The following is a 16,713-nucleotide window of genomic DNA, read 5'->3' as shown; positions in this document are numbered from 1 at the left end:
AAGGCAGTTCTTATAATACAGTTTCTGACACCTTCCAGTATGATGGAAGTTTCACTTATTACATTTAGGGAGATTTCCCAGCATAAAGATTGTCGGGTGCTAAGATGGCTAGTGTCGTGGCAGCATAGGCTGCACCCGTCTATTGTCCCTCGGAGGGTTCTTGTGTTGATTGTCTCTTCTTCCCGCTATCGGACTTTTGGTTATCATCACCTCCTTTGGTTGACTTAGGAACGGGTTCCATTAAGCCTTGGCGGATTCCATAGTCCACCAATGTTCGAGCCATGCGTTTGGCACTGTCAAACGTAAGAGGTTTCGCTGCTAATACGTTCCCTTGGATTGGAGAAGGTAGTCCCCAAATGTACCTCTCTACCTTTTTTCTCTCCGGGGTAACCATCCCAAGGCATAGTGCAGCTAAATTCCTGAATCTATCAGTGTAGGCTAGTATATCTGAGCCTTCCATGGTACGAATTCCACAGCTCTTATTCTAGTTTCTGTATTTCACCCCTCGGGCAGTATTCTTCCAGCATCATTTCTTTTAGAGTTTCCCAGCCCACTGCATTCGCCACTGGAAGAGTCAGTGACTTGACATGGCTATTCCACCATGTAAGGGTTCTGTCAGAGAAGGTGCAGGCAACAAACTTCACTTTGCTCCCTTCTGTGCACACGCATAAATCAAAAATAGATTTTGTCTTCTCGAACCATCGCATTAGGGTGATAACTCCTCCACTTCCATCGAAGGATTTGGGTCCACTGGTCATAAAGTCTTTGTACAAGCACTCCCTTGTGTGTCCGTGGTTAAACCTATTGGTACCACTACCCGATCCACCACTACTACTTGAGTTGATTTGAGTCATGACAGCTGTCACTGCGGCTGTTATTGCCGCTTGAAAGACAACCGGCTCATACTGAGGAGGTGGCGGTTGTGCGTTGTTCTTGTTTTTCTTCGACTTCTTCGGTGGCATCTTTCTGCCATAAAGTTTAAAAGACGAAAAGAGGGTAAGTCCTTAGTCGTTACAAGTCGACTGTTATCTGAATCGGAGTTATCTTAGTTCTGAGTGTTTCAGGTTCTGACTTTTGAAGTAATTCATAACAGAGGTCTATGCAACATAGACTTTTGAATTTGATATTGACTACCCTCTTTGTGAAGTTCTGGGACCTGTTCTACTGTTACTAGTTGATATGATAAAGGCGATAAGCCCGACACATAGTGTGAGCAGTGTAATCACTAACTCACTAGATCATATTAGTTAGTTAATTATTAGTATGACGTATATGGTGCTCTACCACCTTGCGCACCTCGGGAGGGGTTTCCTATCCAAGTTATGATGGTCCGGAATTCAGCTGTTGGAATTTGTTGTCTCTGGACTTTCTTATGGTTTTTCCTATTCTTAGTAGATCATGCTTCGGGTTCTACAACAGATCTCAATCACCTCCTGATGGAAGATTTGACTCCTCGAATGATTCCTTCTAGGAATCCTCTTTATGAATTCTCTCTTATTCTTCCTTGACTCCTCTATCGACGGTGGTTGTAGTGGAGTGGCTATCTATATTTAGGTTGTTCGTGCGAGAATGGGAATGCCTAAATAATCCTATGAGATTAAGTAAATCATTTCTTATGAAGTTATTGATGATCCAAACTGGGTCCTCCTATAGTCAAGCAGTGCATGCAAGCTGTATATAACCAAGATCAAATAGACCTTCGAATAGGTGATCCTACTCTAAAACCACAACCAAACAAGGAACAGGTAGTAGAGCGAAGATCACCATATCTAAGTCTATAAGATCCCAATTATATATAACCCTGGAAGCATGCACTTCACAACTATAGACCTACCAGTAAGGGTCTTTTAGTTTTCATGTAAGTGTGTTATAGTGCCTAAAATACTCCTATAGTATTTTATCTTTATGTTTTGTTCTAGGGATACTTTGTATATAGAGTTAGGTAAGTTTTAGACGTCTTGCAACACCACCATCACTCCCAAACACATGTTGGTCGTATCTCAAATAAATATAGTTGATCAGGTTATATTTATTCCAGATATGATTACATAACTGCTTAGGTTTGACTGTAGTGTTCAACATCTAAGTACTTTTTTTGTTTTGTTCCCATTTGTTCTTATTGTGATACTTGTTCTTAGTATGTATGCTTATTAGTATACTTCTCGTAAAATAGTTATATTTTAAAAGTATACTTTTAGTTAGAGCACTCCGGCCCCGTTGTATTTATAGTTGTATATCTTTTACTGGTTGATATACTAAGTTCACTATAAACAATGCTCTGATACCAATCTGTCACACCCCCAAACCGGAACGGCGGAAACGTTCGGGGGAGGAAGACGTCATGTATAGTATCAGAACAATTGAATAATAGTAATCAAAGCAACAACAACCATTGTATTAATAGTATAATGTTTACATTACAATTTAATCATACACGATTGAATCCAAAAGTAAATAACAAGTAAAGACTTGATATTACTACGCTCCTTTTTCTTGAATCTGGTGCGTATACCTGTCTACTAATGTTCTGAGAATACAAGTAGGTTTTGAAGGAGTATCAGCATTAAGCTGGTGAGTTCATAAGTGTTTTGTTTTTAGAAAACAGGTTCTTTGTTCTTTGGAAAAGTGTGTGTGTTTCTCCAGAAAACCTTATATTTTCTGATGTAATGAATGTTAAGTAAAAATGATTCTTACTAGTTCCTCCTGCGAGTACTTAGTGTATACAAATCATATACAATCAAGATCGAACAAGCAATTGATTGTGTGGTTCTGCCCCAAGCCCACAACCAAACAAGGAACATGAAATGATGCAGAGACCACACATTCCACTGGTTGTCGGATCTTCATGTATATAACCCTGAAGTATTCACTAATTACTTACAAAGTTAACTGTAATGGTCCTTTGAAATCTATTGATAATGTTCCTCAAGAAAATCCAATATTTTCTTATTGAATGCATGATTAAACCCATTCCTCCTATAATTACTTACTTCATACTAGTTATGTATAAACCAATATCGAATGGACAGTTAATTGTGTGGATCTGCCCTAGTCCCACAACCAAACAAGGAACAAGGAATGAGGCGGAAACCACACATTCCACAGTCTATCAGATATTCTTCATACATAACTCGGATGCATAAACTAAGGAGTTATAGAATTAATAATGAATATTCGTTAGTTGAATAATAACCCCGTTAGTTGTAAAGCACTCATGTTTATCCTAGAAAATCTTATATTTTCCCTAAGTGTAAGTTATTGAATTATCTGTTCCAAACCCAAGAATACAAGTATCTACCATACTTATCATTGTGCTGTTTACTGAAAGTGTTGTTAATACCCTCCTTTGATCACTTAGTACATACGAGTTATAGAAATCTAAATCGAACAGACAGTCGATTGGGTGATTCTGCCCTAAGCCCACAACCAAACAAGGAACAGGGAATGAGGCGGGAGTCTCACATCCCACTACATGTCGGATGGTAATTTCATATAACCCTGACGTATATACTAATTAATCCTTTAGTTATTAACCCGGATGATTGATTGTTAAGTACATTATTACGTGAACGAGTCGTTGTTTCCCCTGTGAGTTCTTATAACCATACTATGGACGATAAACATTACGACATACTTCGGACGTCGTGAACTGAATGATGTTTGTCACCCTAGGTTGACTGTAGCTAATAGTCAGGGTGCGGGATTGTCACTCCCGTATATATTTATACACAAACTCATGCTCACCCTCCAGGAGACTCTAGTTACAAGGGGTAGAGTTCCCAGAAGTCGTATCTCACACTATAGTTCTCTCAACGACTCCACTAATAATACTATGAAAACGCCTTTTTGTTATTAACATGAATCCTTATAAAAGTAGTACCTTTGTTTCATAATTCATAAGTTTGTTTCCTTATTTGAAAACTATGCTTGTGAAGTTTGTATCTTAACATGTTTTGTAAAACTGATCGCAAGTCTAGTAGTAACAAGGTTTGTCATGCTTAGTAAGTTCTACGTTCAATGTGTGCTAATGATAGGAAAATATAATAAACCAAATTATATTTTAAACATAAGATTACTTGTGCTTTTACTTGTATCCCCCCTTTAAAACATTAAAAAGCTCGGAAAACATAGGGGTATGAACTCACCTGCTTGTGAATGACTTGGATGAATGACAAAAGTTGGATGCTTGGTATGCTAAGTGAAGTCCCGAGCACAATATGGTCCTATCAAGCACATATTAACACGTATAGGCCTAAGATTAGTGTCTAAAACCACTAATGATCATAGGAAACACCCTTAGTATGTAGGAAACACTTGCAATGAAGTGTTGAAACCAAAAATGAAGGATGAAAAGGAGTTCATGACGAAACCACCATGGGTTTACGACCCAAGATGTGTTTACGGCCCATGAACACATGACGGGTTTACGGCCCAAGATGTGTTTACAGCCCATGAACATATGAAGGGTTTACGGCCCACTCATGAACACTTGAAGGGTTTACGGGCCATCTATGAAGGGTTCTCGGAACTTTGAAGGGTTCACGGTCGTGAACTCTTCAAGTTCATAAAGATGGTGATGAAAGTGATGAATGAATGGATGAATATGAATCTCTTTACATGAATAAGATGATTAAGAAGTGAAGAGTGATAAATTACTTACGTTTGTTGGGTGAAAAGAGAGCTTTTGTTCGATGAGTCTTGAGAGAGTCTTGAGGTCAAAGAGGGAAGAAATGAGGAGTAAATGAAGGAAACGTGTATATATATATATATATATATATATATATATATATATATATATATATATATATATATATATATATATATATATATATATATATATATATATATATATATATATATATATATATATATATATATATATATGGAGAGGGGTTCACAGCCTAACATGTGTTCATGGCCGTGAACCTAGTTTGCGGTCGTGAACATCCCTAGATGATGTTTCCAGCTCGAATCCATTCCTCTAATCCCGAGCTAACACTTCTCAGCATTCAATCCTTAAGTGTACTAGGCTTAGAGACTCTCAAACTGACCCTAATCACAGTAAAACGATAGCAGAAACAAGTCCTACTTTGTATTGATCGAGTTGACTTACAGATAGAGATTTCGGGTTGTCACATCATCCCCCCGATAGAGGGAATTTCGTCCCAAAATTTGGATTCCAAGTTGTTGGTTAAGGATAAGGAAATGAAGTGGGTACTTTGTGACATCCCTATTTTTCACGGCCAGAAAAGACCGATTTTGTTTATGCTTTATAAAAATCAGAGTACCTCTTTTAATAAAAATGTTGCGGAATTTGTTCCTAGAAAAACATGATAAATATGTTATCAAAGCATTTCTGAAGAAATGTATTTTTATCCATTTTAAAGCATTTAGGATGTCATCGTCAATACAGAAACATAAGCATAAACAGAACTTACATTCATTTACACTAGTGATCTACATCTCTTTAATCTCTCAGTGTAATATAACTTCATATCGACACATGTGATACAAATAAGCTTAAGTGGGTCAGGTTGGGAAACCTGGTGAGTACATAGGGTTTTCAACTCATAACAAATTAATTATTATGTTTAAACATCAAACAATCAACCCAATTACCCATCCCCATTATCTTCCTTACTCTTAAGGTCTACCCTAAGATTCATTTATCCTGCATTTGTTCATTCCGAAGTCCATTGCTTCCAGGGTTTATATGAAAGGCACTAAGTCCATAGCTACCAATGCTCGTTCGTAAAGCACTAATTCCATAGCTGCTAAAGTTCATTCATCGGGTACTAAATCCATAGCTACCAGTGTTTATCTAATAGGTACTAAGTCCATAGCTACCAACGTTTATCTAACAGGTACTAAGTCCATAGCTACCAACGTTTATTCAATAGGCACTAAGTCAATAGATGCCGATGTTGTTTGTTAGGCACTAAGTCTATAGCCGCCAATATTTACTCATATCATCTTTCATCTCTCGTCATTCACCTACCTATGTTTTACCCAACATATTCGTAGATATAAAATACATATACAATTTAAATTATTTAAAACATGTATAAAAATTTTCATCCAGCATAGATAACAAGTATACAGATAATATGCACACATAGCATGTAATTTATATAAAATACTTCATATCTATGTGTAAGATGAAAGTAATTATGCACTCACTTGTTAAAGTGATGATTCCAAACTCGGGCAGCGCTTCACTTTTAACAATTCTATTTTCCTTCGACGAAACCTAGCATTATTATCGCTAAATTTTAGTCTAATATTTACCGTGACTAATTATTAGTGTTACCATTATTATTATTATTATATAAGCGTTTAAACAATATTTTCCAACCACTATATATACAGACAGGGGCCAGACATAAAACACCGGAGGGCAGGACCATTTTTGCATATAGCACTTCTGAAATCCAACAACCCTATGCGGCCCTTTAAACCAGATTCCCCGTACCGCGAGTAGTTAAAAAGATATTATAACGACACTTATATAACCCATATAAATAGCTCAAATAATTATTATAAGGTCCTAATAACGTTACTATATTTAAATAAAAGCTGTATTAAAAATTAGGTAGGCGTATCTTACCTACGAGGGGGTTTGGATAGAAGTCGGGCTCTGCAGGGGCAGGACTTCCGAGCCGAAAGCTCTTCTTCTCGGAGCCGTCGAGCGCTCCGGGGCTTTCTTCTAGCGCTAGGGGAGTTTTTTTTTTGGAGGTTTAGAGAGAGTGTAGAGAGAAGAAAGAATGAGAAATGTGTGAAGAAAATAAGGGTGGGAGAGGTTCTATTTATAAGTGAAATATGGATGAACTTGGTGCCACATGTCACCATCTGGTGGCAAGACTTGGGGAGAAACCAATGGCCAAGATTGTGCCACATCACCCATTTTCGCACAACACACTTCCAACTTCTAAAATCTGTAACTTTCGCATACGAGCTCTGTTTTTGACGTTCTTTATATCCAACATAGGTAAGAATAAGATCTTCAACTTTCATTTTGACTCTGTCGGCTAATTCTTGACCGATCTTAAATTTAACAGTAGAAGGTGACTACACTGTTAAATGTCCGCGTAAAATTCATAACTTCTACATACGGACTCCGTTTTCATTTGTCTTTTTGTCGTTGTGTTCCTATTAATGAGACCTTCAATTCTCATTTAGGTCGCGTTGGCCAAAAACCGCTTGATCTAAAATTCGAGTTTCGGGCCGTGCACTGCTAGGCCAAATCTTAGAAAAAATCATAACTTCCTCATACAAAGTCAGATTTGGTCGTTCTTTTTATGCACGCTCTCGGTTTAACGTATACTACAACTTTTGTTTAGATCACTAAGGCCAAAAAGTCCTCTATCGTAAATTCACTATTTACGTCGCGTAGTGTTGTGTCAGTTTTCTCGCGAAACTTCGACGGGCCATAACTTCTTCGTTATAACTCGGATTTCGGCATTCTTTATATGTACGGAACCCTTATGACATATTATACAACTTGGTTAAGATTACTCCTTCTAAATAATCTTCCATCAAAAACTCATTTTTGATGCTCATTGTCTCTAAATTGACTAGCCCGGATCTACGGGCGTTATAATTATCTCCCCCTTCGGATGATTACGTCTCGGAATCATCAACGAAACAAGGCTTGTATAATGACTCCCTACCTTAACTCTTCATCGTAGGTAATAACTGTAACTTCTATGTTGCTTCGAACGAGTATTTAACTCTTGGACTCCTTGACTGCAGGCGGTTCTCAATCTTGCACCTGCTCCCTATCTCACGTTAGACTCCAAATTATGACCTTCAAGTCACAATCTCGATCCTTGCTGGAGACTGCTTCTTTTTCTTAACAAACTTAAGATAAGTTATTTTATTACTACAATGGACCGATGTGTCATATTCTAATGACCTATCATCGCATGTTGCAACGCTTAGACTCGGGTCTCTTAGAGTCAAATTCCATAACAGACTATACCTTCCTTCATGTTCTAATCACATCTTAAAAGGTAGCATTTCTAGCTACATGCAACTATCGCGATACCTCTACTGATCGCTTTGATTATCTTTTATTTCAATCTTCTGGCTTAAGTCAGATGCTACATCAAACTTAGTTCTCTGAACCACGTAACATACTCATTGTAGTCGGACTCAATTTGATATGACCACTAGGGTCAGAATAACAACAATCTTCTTAGTCATTACCGAAACAATGGTATCGACATACTTGAATAAAATGAAATCAATTACTAGCTTCTTGGTAACCTTGTGACTTTCCCTGATCCAAGTGCGAGTCATGTGCTTCTGGTAGTATAGGCCTCTACTATCATTCACACCTACTCATACTCGTCCTAAGTATTGTCTCGTAGTTTTCCAAGTCACCATATAAGAAAATCACACAACAGCTTAACACATGAGGTAGCAAAATGAAGGTTTTATATTATTCCTTGAAACGATTACATAGGTGCTCAAGATCACCCTAGACTATGCCTCTAATAGGCTACAACATATGATAATATCTATATGGCTACTGCATAACTTGATGAAGTCCTCATCCTTGATTACTCGCGTTGTGTTCTGCTTCGTCGAGGATCATGTGGAATGTTCTTGGCCTTGGTGGTGTGTTTGGCCTCCCTGCCTCGTTTTTATTTGGGCAGTTTCTAGACATGTTCCCCTTGACTCCGCATCCGTAGCATACCTTATCATTTTGTGTACAATCATTGGAATAATGTCCGTACCTTCCACACCTATAGCATGTTACTTCTCCATCGTATCTCCCGAAGTGCTTCTTCTTACACTTTTCACACCACTTGGCTCCATACTTTTGGTCTTCCAGGTTAGACTTCGAGAATTTTCCCCTCTTATTAGGTCTTGATGATCCTTCAAACTTCCTCTTCTTTCCAAATTCAACTTTCTCTAGACCCTTTTCCTTTATTTGGGTCTCAACATTCCTGGCTGCTCTACGGCTGTTTTCAAAGTAGTTGCCATTTTGACTGTTGGGCCAAAGTCTGTGGGCAGACCGTTAGCAAACCTATCTATCTTGTAGAGTTCAGTAGGCACCAAGTAGGGAAATAGCTTCATCCTCTCGGTGAATGCGGTGGCATACTCATCAACACTCATCTTCCCTTTCTTCAGGTTCTAAAACTCGTTGTTTTGGTCTATCAGATCTATCTCTGACCAGTACTGCATTTTTAACTGCTCCGTAAGTGCTTCCCAAGACATCCGTATGGCCTCTCCTCGTGGCATTGTATCTACCAACAACTTCCACTAACTTAACACTCCGGTCTTTAGTTGTCTGACAGTAAAGAAGGTCTTTTGCTTGTCGCTACAGTCACAGCTCTCAAATACCATCTCCATTTCGGAGATCCAGTCCATAATCTCAACCGGCTTCAGGCTTCCGGAAAGACTTGGTGGCTTGGCACCCAATAAGTTCTTATACGTTCTCCCATCCTTGTCATTTCCCCTCTATGGGCCATTCACCCTTTCCCCTTGGGTTCTAACTTGACTCACAGTACGGGTCTAGTTTCCTTTCTCCGATTGCTCGGGAATCAGCTCAGGTTGCTCAATGTGCATGGTAGGTTCGTCCCTATTTTCTTGCAACATTTGTCTCATCTCTTCTCTTTGCTCATCCAACATAGCCCGCATCATGGTTTGTACTCCAGCCATTGTGATTAGCTCGGGTGTGCCTACCATAACAGGTATTTGTTCAATCACTGGGGGTTGTTGATTCCTATTCCCATTTGCGTTCCCGAATCCGCTTCGGGTTCTTGCCATTTTGATCTATAGACGTTCGGTGTGTAATGACGATAATTAATATAGGAAATATTTTATTTACGATCGACGTGTAAATATCCTATCACTCTGAAAAGCTATATGTCAATTCTAATACCGTAATTAAACGTTTAGAAATCTGAACACATAAAGTTTCCAGATCCGGTCGGCAATAGACCATAGATCCGATCATATAATGCATATCATAAATCACTTAGCACATAAAAGCATGTTAGGCATTTTCCCTAGATAAGCAAGTGCTTGTGTCTATTCAGGTGTATTACCTACATTTTATTAGACACACTCCTCACGATCGTTTCTTAGCATTCTAAGTTTAAGTCTAGAAATAAATCCATATTCCTAGTTCGCTTAAACTACTGCTCTGATACCAATTGTGACATCCCCATTTTTCACGGCTAGAAAAGACCGATTTTGTTTATGCTTTATAAAAATCAGAGTACCTCTTTTAATAAAAATGTTGCGGAATTTGTTCCCAGAAACACATGATAAATATCTTATCAAAGCATTTCTGAAGAAATGTATTTTTATCCATTTTAAAACATTTGGGATGTCATCGTCAATACAAAAACATAAGCATAAACAGAACTTACATTCATTTACACTAGTGATCTACATCTCTTTAATGTCTCAGTGTAATGTAACTTCATATCGACACATGTGATACAAATAATCTTGAGTGGGTCAGGTTGGGAAACCTGGTCAGTACATAGGGTTTTCAACCCACAATAATTTAATTATTATGTTTAAACATCAAACAATCAACCCAATTACCCATCCACATTATCTTCCTTACTCTTAAGGTCTACCCTAAGAGTCATTTATCATGCATTCGTTCATTCCGAAGTCCATTGCTTCCAGGGTTTATATGACAGGCACTAAGTCCATAGTTGCCAATGCTCGTTCGTAAAGCACTAATTCCATAGCTGCTAAAGTTCATTCATTAGGTACTAAACCCATAACTACCATTGTTTATCTAATAGGTGCTAAGTCCATAGCTACCAACGTTTATCTAACAGATACTAAGTCCATAGCTACCAACGTTTATTCAATAGGCACTAAGTCAATAGATGCCGATGTTATTTGTTAGGCACGGAGTCTATAGCTGCAAATGTTCACTCATATCATCTTTCATCTCTCGTCATTCATCTACCCATGTTTTACCCAACATATTCGTAGATATAAAATACATATACAGTTTAAATTATTTAAAACATGTATAAAATCGTTCATCCAGCATAGATAACAAGTATACAAATAATATGCACACATAGCACGTAATTTATATAAAATACTTCATATCTATGTGTAAGATGAAAGTAATTATGCACTAACTTGTTAAAGTGATGATTCTAAACTCGGGCAGCGCTTCACTTTTAACGATTGTATTTTCCTTCGACGAAACCTAGCATTATTATCGCTAAATTTTAGTCTAATATTTACCGTGACTAATTATTAGTCTTAGCATTATTATTATTATATAAGCGTTTAAACAATATATTTTCCAACCACTATATATACAGACAGAGGACAGTAATAAAACACCGGAGGGCAGGACCATTTTGGCATATAGCACTTCTGAAATCCAACAACGCTATGCGGCCCAGAAAGAGCATTTAGTTTCTACATAAACTATGTGCTTTGTTTAGACGAAGAAGAAATTCTTATAGTTAGGATCTAGTTGGGAAACGTACCGCTGTTCTCAAGTGGTTCCGGGGTAGATTCTCCTGCAGTTATCATCAGCACTTTTCCCTCTTCACCTGGGTTTCTATCCAATGTAAAATCTCTCCTGTAGTGTCCCGTCTCACCATATTCATAGCAGGTCTGACTTACTTCCTCAAATGGGACCTGGGAGATTGGCCATGCCGGTGCCCTACAGAAGCGGATGGTGTGTCCACTTCTGAGGCAGTTCTTACAATACAGCTTCCGACACCTTCCATTATGATGGAAGTTTCACTTATTACATTTAGGGAGAGTTTCAGCATAGTGATTGCCGGGTACTGAGGTGGCTGGTGTCGAGGCAGCATAGGCTGCACCCGTCTGTTGTCCCTCGGAGGGTTCTTATGTTGATTGTCTCTTCTTCCCGCTCTCGGACTTTTGTTTATCATCACCTCCTTTTGGATGACTCAGGAACGGGTTCGATTAAGCCTTGGCGGATTCCATAGTCCACCAATGTTCGAGCCAGGCGTTTGGCACTTTCAAACGTAAGAGGTTTCGCTGCTAATACGTTCCCTTGGATTGGAGAAGGTAGTCCCCAAATGTACCTCTCTACCTTTTTGCTCTCCGGGGTAACTATCCCAGGGCATAGTGCAGCTAAATCGCTGAATCTATCACTGTACGCTAGTATGTCTGAGCTTGCCATGGTAAGATTCCACAGCTCTTGTTCTAGTTTCTGTATTTCGCCCCTCGGGCAGTATTCTTCTAGCATCATTTCTTTTAGAGTTTCCCAGCCCACTGCATTCGCCACTGGTAGAGTCAGTGACTTGACATGGCTATTCCACCATGTAAGGGCTCTGTCAGAGAAGGTACAGGCAACAAAATTCACTTTGCTCCCTTCTGGCACGCACATAACCCAAAAATCAATTTTGTCTTCTCGAACCATCGCATTAGGGCGATGACTCCTCCACCTCCATCGATGATTTGGGTCCACTAGTCATGAAGTCTTTGTATGAGTACTCCCTTGTGTGTCTTTGGTTAAAGCTATTGGTACCACTACCCGATCCACCGGTACCACTTGCTTTGATTTGAGTCATGACAGCTGTCACTGCGGTTGTTACTGCCGCTTGAAAGACAACCGGGTCATACTGAGGAGGTAGCGGTGGTGTGTTGTTCTTTTTTTTTCGACTTCTTTGGTGGCATCTTTCTTCCATAAAGTTCAAAATACGAAACGAGGGTAAGTCCTTAGTGGTTACAAGTTGAGTTTTATCTGAATCGGAGTTATCTTAGTTCTGAGTGTTTCATGTTCTGACTTTTGAAGTAATTCATAACAGAGGTCTATGCAACATAGACTTATGAATTTGATATTGACTACCCTCTTTGTGAAGTTCTGGGACCTGTTCTGCTGTTACTAGTTGATATGATAAAGGCGATAAGCCTGACACATAGTGTGAGCAGTGTAATCACTAACTCACTAGATCATATTAGTTAGTTAATTATTAGTATGATGTATATGGTACTCTACCACCTTGCGCACCTCGGGAGAGGTTTCATGTCCTAGTTCTGATGGTCTTGAATTCAGCTGTTGGAATTTGTTGTCTCTGGACTTTCTTATGGTTTTTCCTATTCTTAGCAGATCATGCTTCAGGTTCTACTACAGATCTCCATCACCTCCTGATGGAAGATTTGACTCCTCGAATGATTCCTTCTAGGAATCCTCTTTATGAATTCTCTCTTATTCTTCCTTGACTCCTATGTCGATGGTGGTTGTAGTGGAGTGGCTATCTATATTTAGGTTGTTCGCGCGAGAATGGGAATGCCTAAAGAATCCTATAAGATTAAGTAAATCATTTCTTCTAAAGTTATTGATGATCCAAACTGGGTCCTCCTATAGTCAAGCAATGCATGGAAGCTGTATATAACCAAGATCAAATAGACCTTCGAATAGGTGATCCTACTCTAAAACCACAACCAAACAAGGAACAGGTAGTAGAGAAATACTTGTTCTTAGTATGTATGCTTATTAGTATACTACTCTAAACCCTGGAAGTATGCACTTCGCAACTATAGACATGCCAGTAAGGGTCTTTTAGTTTTCATGTAAGTGTGTTATAGTTCCTAAAATACTCCTATAGTATTTTTATCTTTATGTTTTGTTCTAGGGATACTTTGTATATAGAGTTAGGTAAGTTTTAGACTTGTTGCAACACCACCATCACTCCCAAACACATGTTGGTTGTATCTCTAATAAATATAGTTGATCAGGTTATATTTATTCCAGATATGATTACATAACTGCTTAGGTTTGACTGTAGTATCCAACATCTAAATACTTTTGTTTGTTTTGTTCCCATTTGGTCTTATTGTGATACTTGTTCTTAGTATGTATGCTTATTAGTATACTTCTTGTAAAATACTTATATTTTAAAAGTATACTTTTAGTCAGAGCACTCCGGCCTCATTGTATTTATAGTTGTATATCTTTTACTGGTTGATACACTAAGTTCACTATAAACAATGCTCTAATACCAATCTGTCGCACCCCCAAACCGGAACGCGGAAACGTTCGGGGGCGGAAGACGTCATGTATAGTATCACAACAATTGAATAATAGTAATAAAAGCAACAACAACCATTTTATTAATAGTATAATGTCTACATTACATTCGAATCATACACGATTCACTCCAAAAGTAAATAACAAGTAAAGACTCGATATTACTAGGCTTCTTCTTCTTGAATCGGGTGTGTATACATGTCTACTAATGTCCTGAGAATACAAGTAGGTTTTGAAAGAGTGTCAGCATTAAGCTGTGAGTTCATAAGCGTTTTGTTTTTAGAAAACAGGTTCTTTGTTCTTTCGAAAAGTACGTGTGTCTCTCCACAAAACCTTATATTTCCTGATGTAATGAATGTTAAATAAAAATGATTCTTACTAATTCCTCATGCGAGTACTTAGTGTATACAAATCATATACAATCAAGATCGAACAAGCAATTGATTGTGTGGTTCTGCCCCAAGCCCACAACCAAACAAGGAACAGGAAATGATGCGGAGACCACACATTCCACTGGTTGTTGGATCTTCATGTATATAACCTTGAAGTATTCACTAATTACTTACAAAGTTAACTGTAATGGTCCTTTGAAATCTATTGATAATGTTCCTTAAGAAAATCCAATATTTCTTATTGAATGCATGATTAAACCCATTCCTCCTATAACTACTTAGTTCATACTCGTTATGTATAAACCAATATCGAACAGACAGTTAATTGTGTGGATCTTCCCTAATCCCACAACCAAACAAGGAACATTGAATGAGGCGGAAACCACATTCCACAGTCTATCGGATATTCTTCATAAATAACTCGGATGCATAAACTAAGCAGTTATAGAATTAATAATGAATATTCGTTAGTTGAATAATAACCCCGTTAGTTGTAAAGCACTGATGTTTATCCTGGAAAATCCTATATTTTCCCTAAGTGTAAGTTATTGAATTATCTGTTCCAAACCCAAGAATACAAGTATCTACCATACTTATCATTGTTCTGTTTACTGAAAGTGTTGTTAATGCCCTCCTGTGATCACTTAGTACATACGAGTTATAGAAATCTAAATCGAACAGACAGTCGACTGGGTGATTCTGCCCTAAGCCCACAACCAAACAAGGAACAGGGAATGAGGCGGAAGTCACACATCCCACTGTATGTCGGATGGTAATTTCATATAACCCTGATGTATATACTAAGTAATCCATTAGTTATTAACCCAGCTGATTAATTATTATGTACATTATTATGTGAATGTGTCGTTGTTTCCCCTGTGAGTTCTTATAACCATATTATGGACGATCAACATTACGACATACTTCGGACGTCGTGAACTGAATGACGTTTGTCACCCTAGGTTGACTATAGATAATAGTCACGGTACGGGATTGTCACTCCCGTATAGATTTATACACAAACTCATGCTCTCCCTCCATGAGACTCTGGTTAACAGGGGTAGATTTCCCAGAAGTCGTGTCTCACATTGTAGTTCTCTCAACGGATCCACTAATAATACTATGAAAACCCCTTTTTGTTATTAACATGAATCCTTATAAAAGTAGTACCATTATTTCATAATTCATAAGTTTGTTTCCTTATTTGAAAACTATTCTTGTGATGTTTGTATCTTAACATGTTTTGTAAAACTGATTGCCAGTCTCGTAGTAACAAGGTTTGTCATGTTTAGTAAGTTCTACGTTCAATGTGTGCTAATGATAGGAAAATATAATAAACCAAATTATATTTTTAAATATAAGATTACTTGTGCTTTTACTTTTATCCCCCCCCCCTTTAAAACATTAAAAATCTCATAAAATATAGGGGTATGAACTCACCTGCTTATGAATGACTTGGATGAATGACAAAAGTTGGATGCTTGGTATGCTAAGTGAAGTCTCGAGCACAATATGGTCCTATCAAGCTGGTATTAACACGTATAGGCCTAAAATTAGTGTCTAAAACCACTAATGATCATAGGAAACACCCTTAGGATGTAGGAAACACTTACAATGAAGTGTTAGAACCAAAAATGCGAGATGAAAAGGAGTTCACAGCCAAACCACCATGGGTTTACGGCCTAAGATGTGTTTACGGCCCATGAACACATGAAGGGTTTACGGCCCAAGATGTGTTTACGGCCTATAAACATATGAAGGGTTATGGCCCACTCATGAACACTTGAAGGGTTTACGGCCCATCTATGAAGGGTTCACGGCCCTATGAAGGGTTCACGGCCGTGAACTCTTCAAGTTCATAAAGATGGTGATCAAAGTGATGAATCAATGGATGAATACGAAGCTCTTTACGTGGATAAGATGATTAACAAGTGAAGAGGGATGAATTACTTACATTTGTGGGGTGAAAAGAGAGCTTTTATTCGATGTGTCTTGAGAGAGTCTTGAGGAGTTTGTGGCCAAGGAGGGAATAAATGAGGAGTAAATGAAGGAATATATATATATATATATATATATATATATATATATATATATATATATATATATATATATATATATATATATATATATATATATATATATATATATATATATATATATATATATATATATATATATATATATATATATATATGTCACACCCCAAAACCGGAACGGCGGAATCGTTCGGGGGTGGAGGACGTCATGTTTAGTATCATGAGATATGTATATGGTAAGCAAGTAATGAACAACCATTTCATTTCGAAAGAAATTGTT

This window comes from Lactuca virosa, chromosome 1 (genome assembly GCF_052849685.1).
Source record: "Lactuca virosa cultivar CGN04683 chromosome 1, Lactuca_virosa_CGN04683_v6, whole genome shotgun sequence".
Taxonomy (NCBI): Eukaryota; Viridiplantae; Streptophyta; class Magnoliopsida; order Asterales; family Asteraceae; genus Lactuca; species Lactuca virosa.
The sequence above is the reverse complement of the archived record's forward strand: the minus strand, read 5'-3'. Positions refer to the sequence as shown.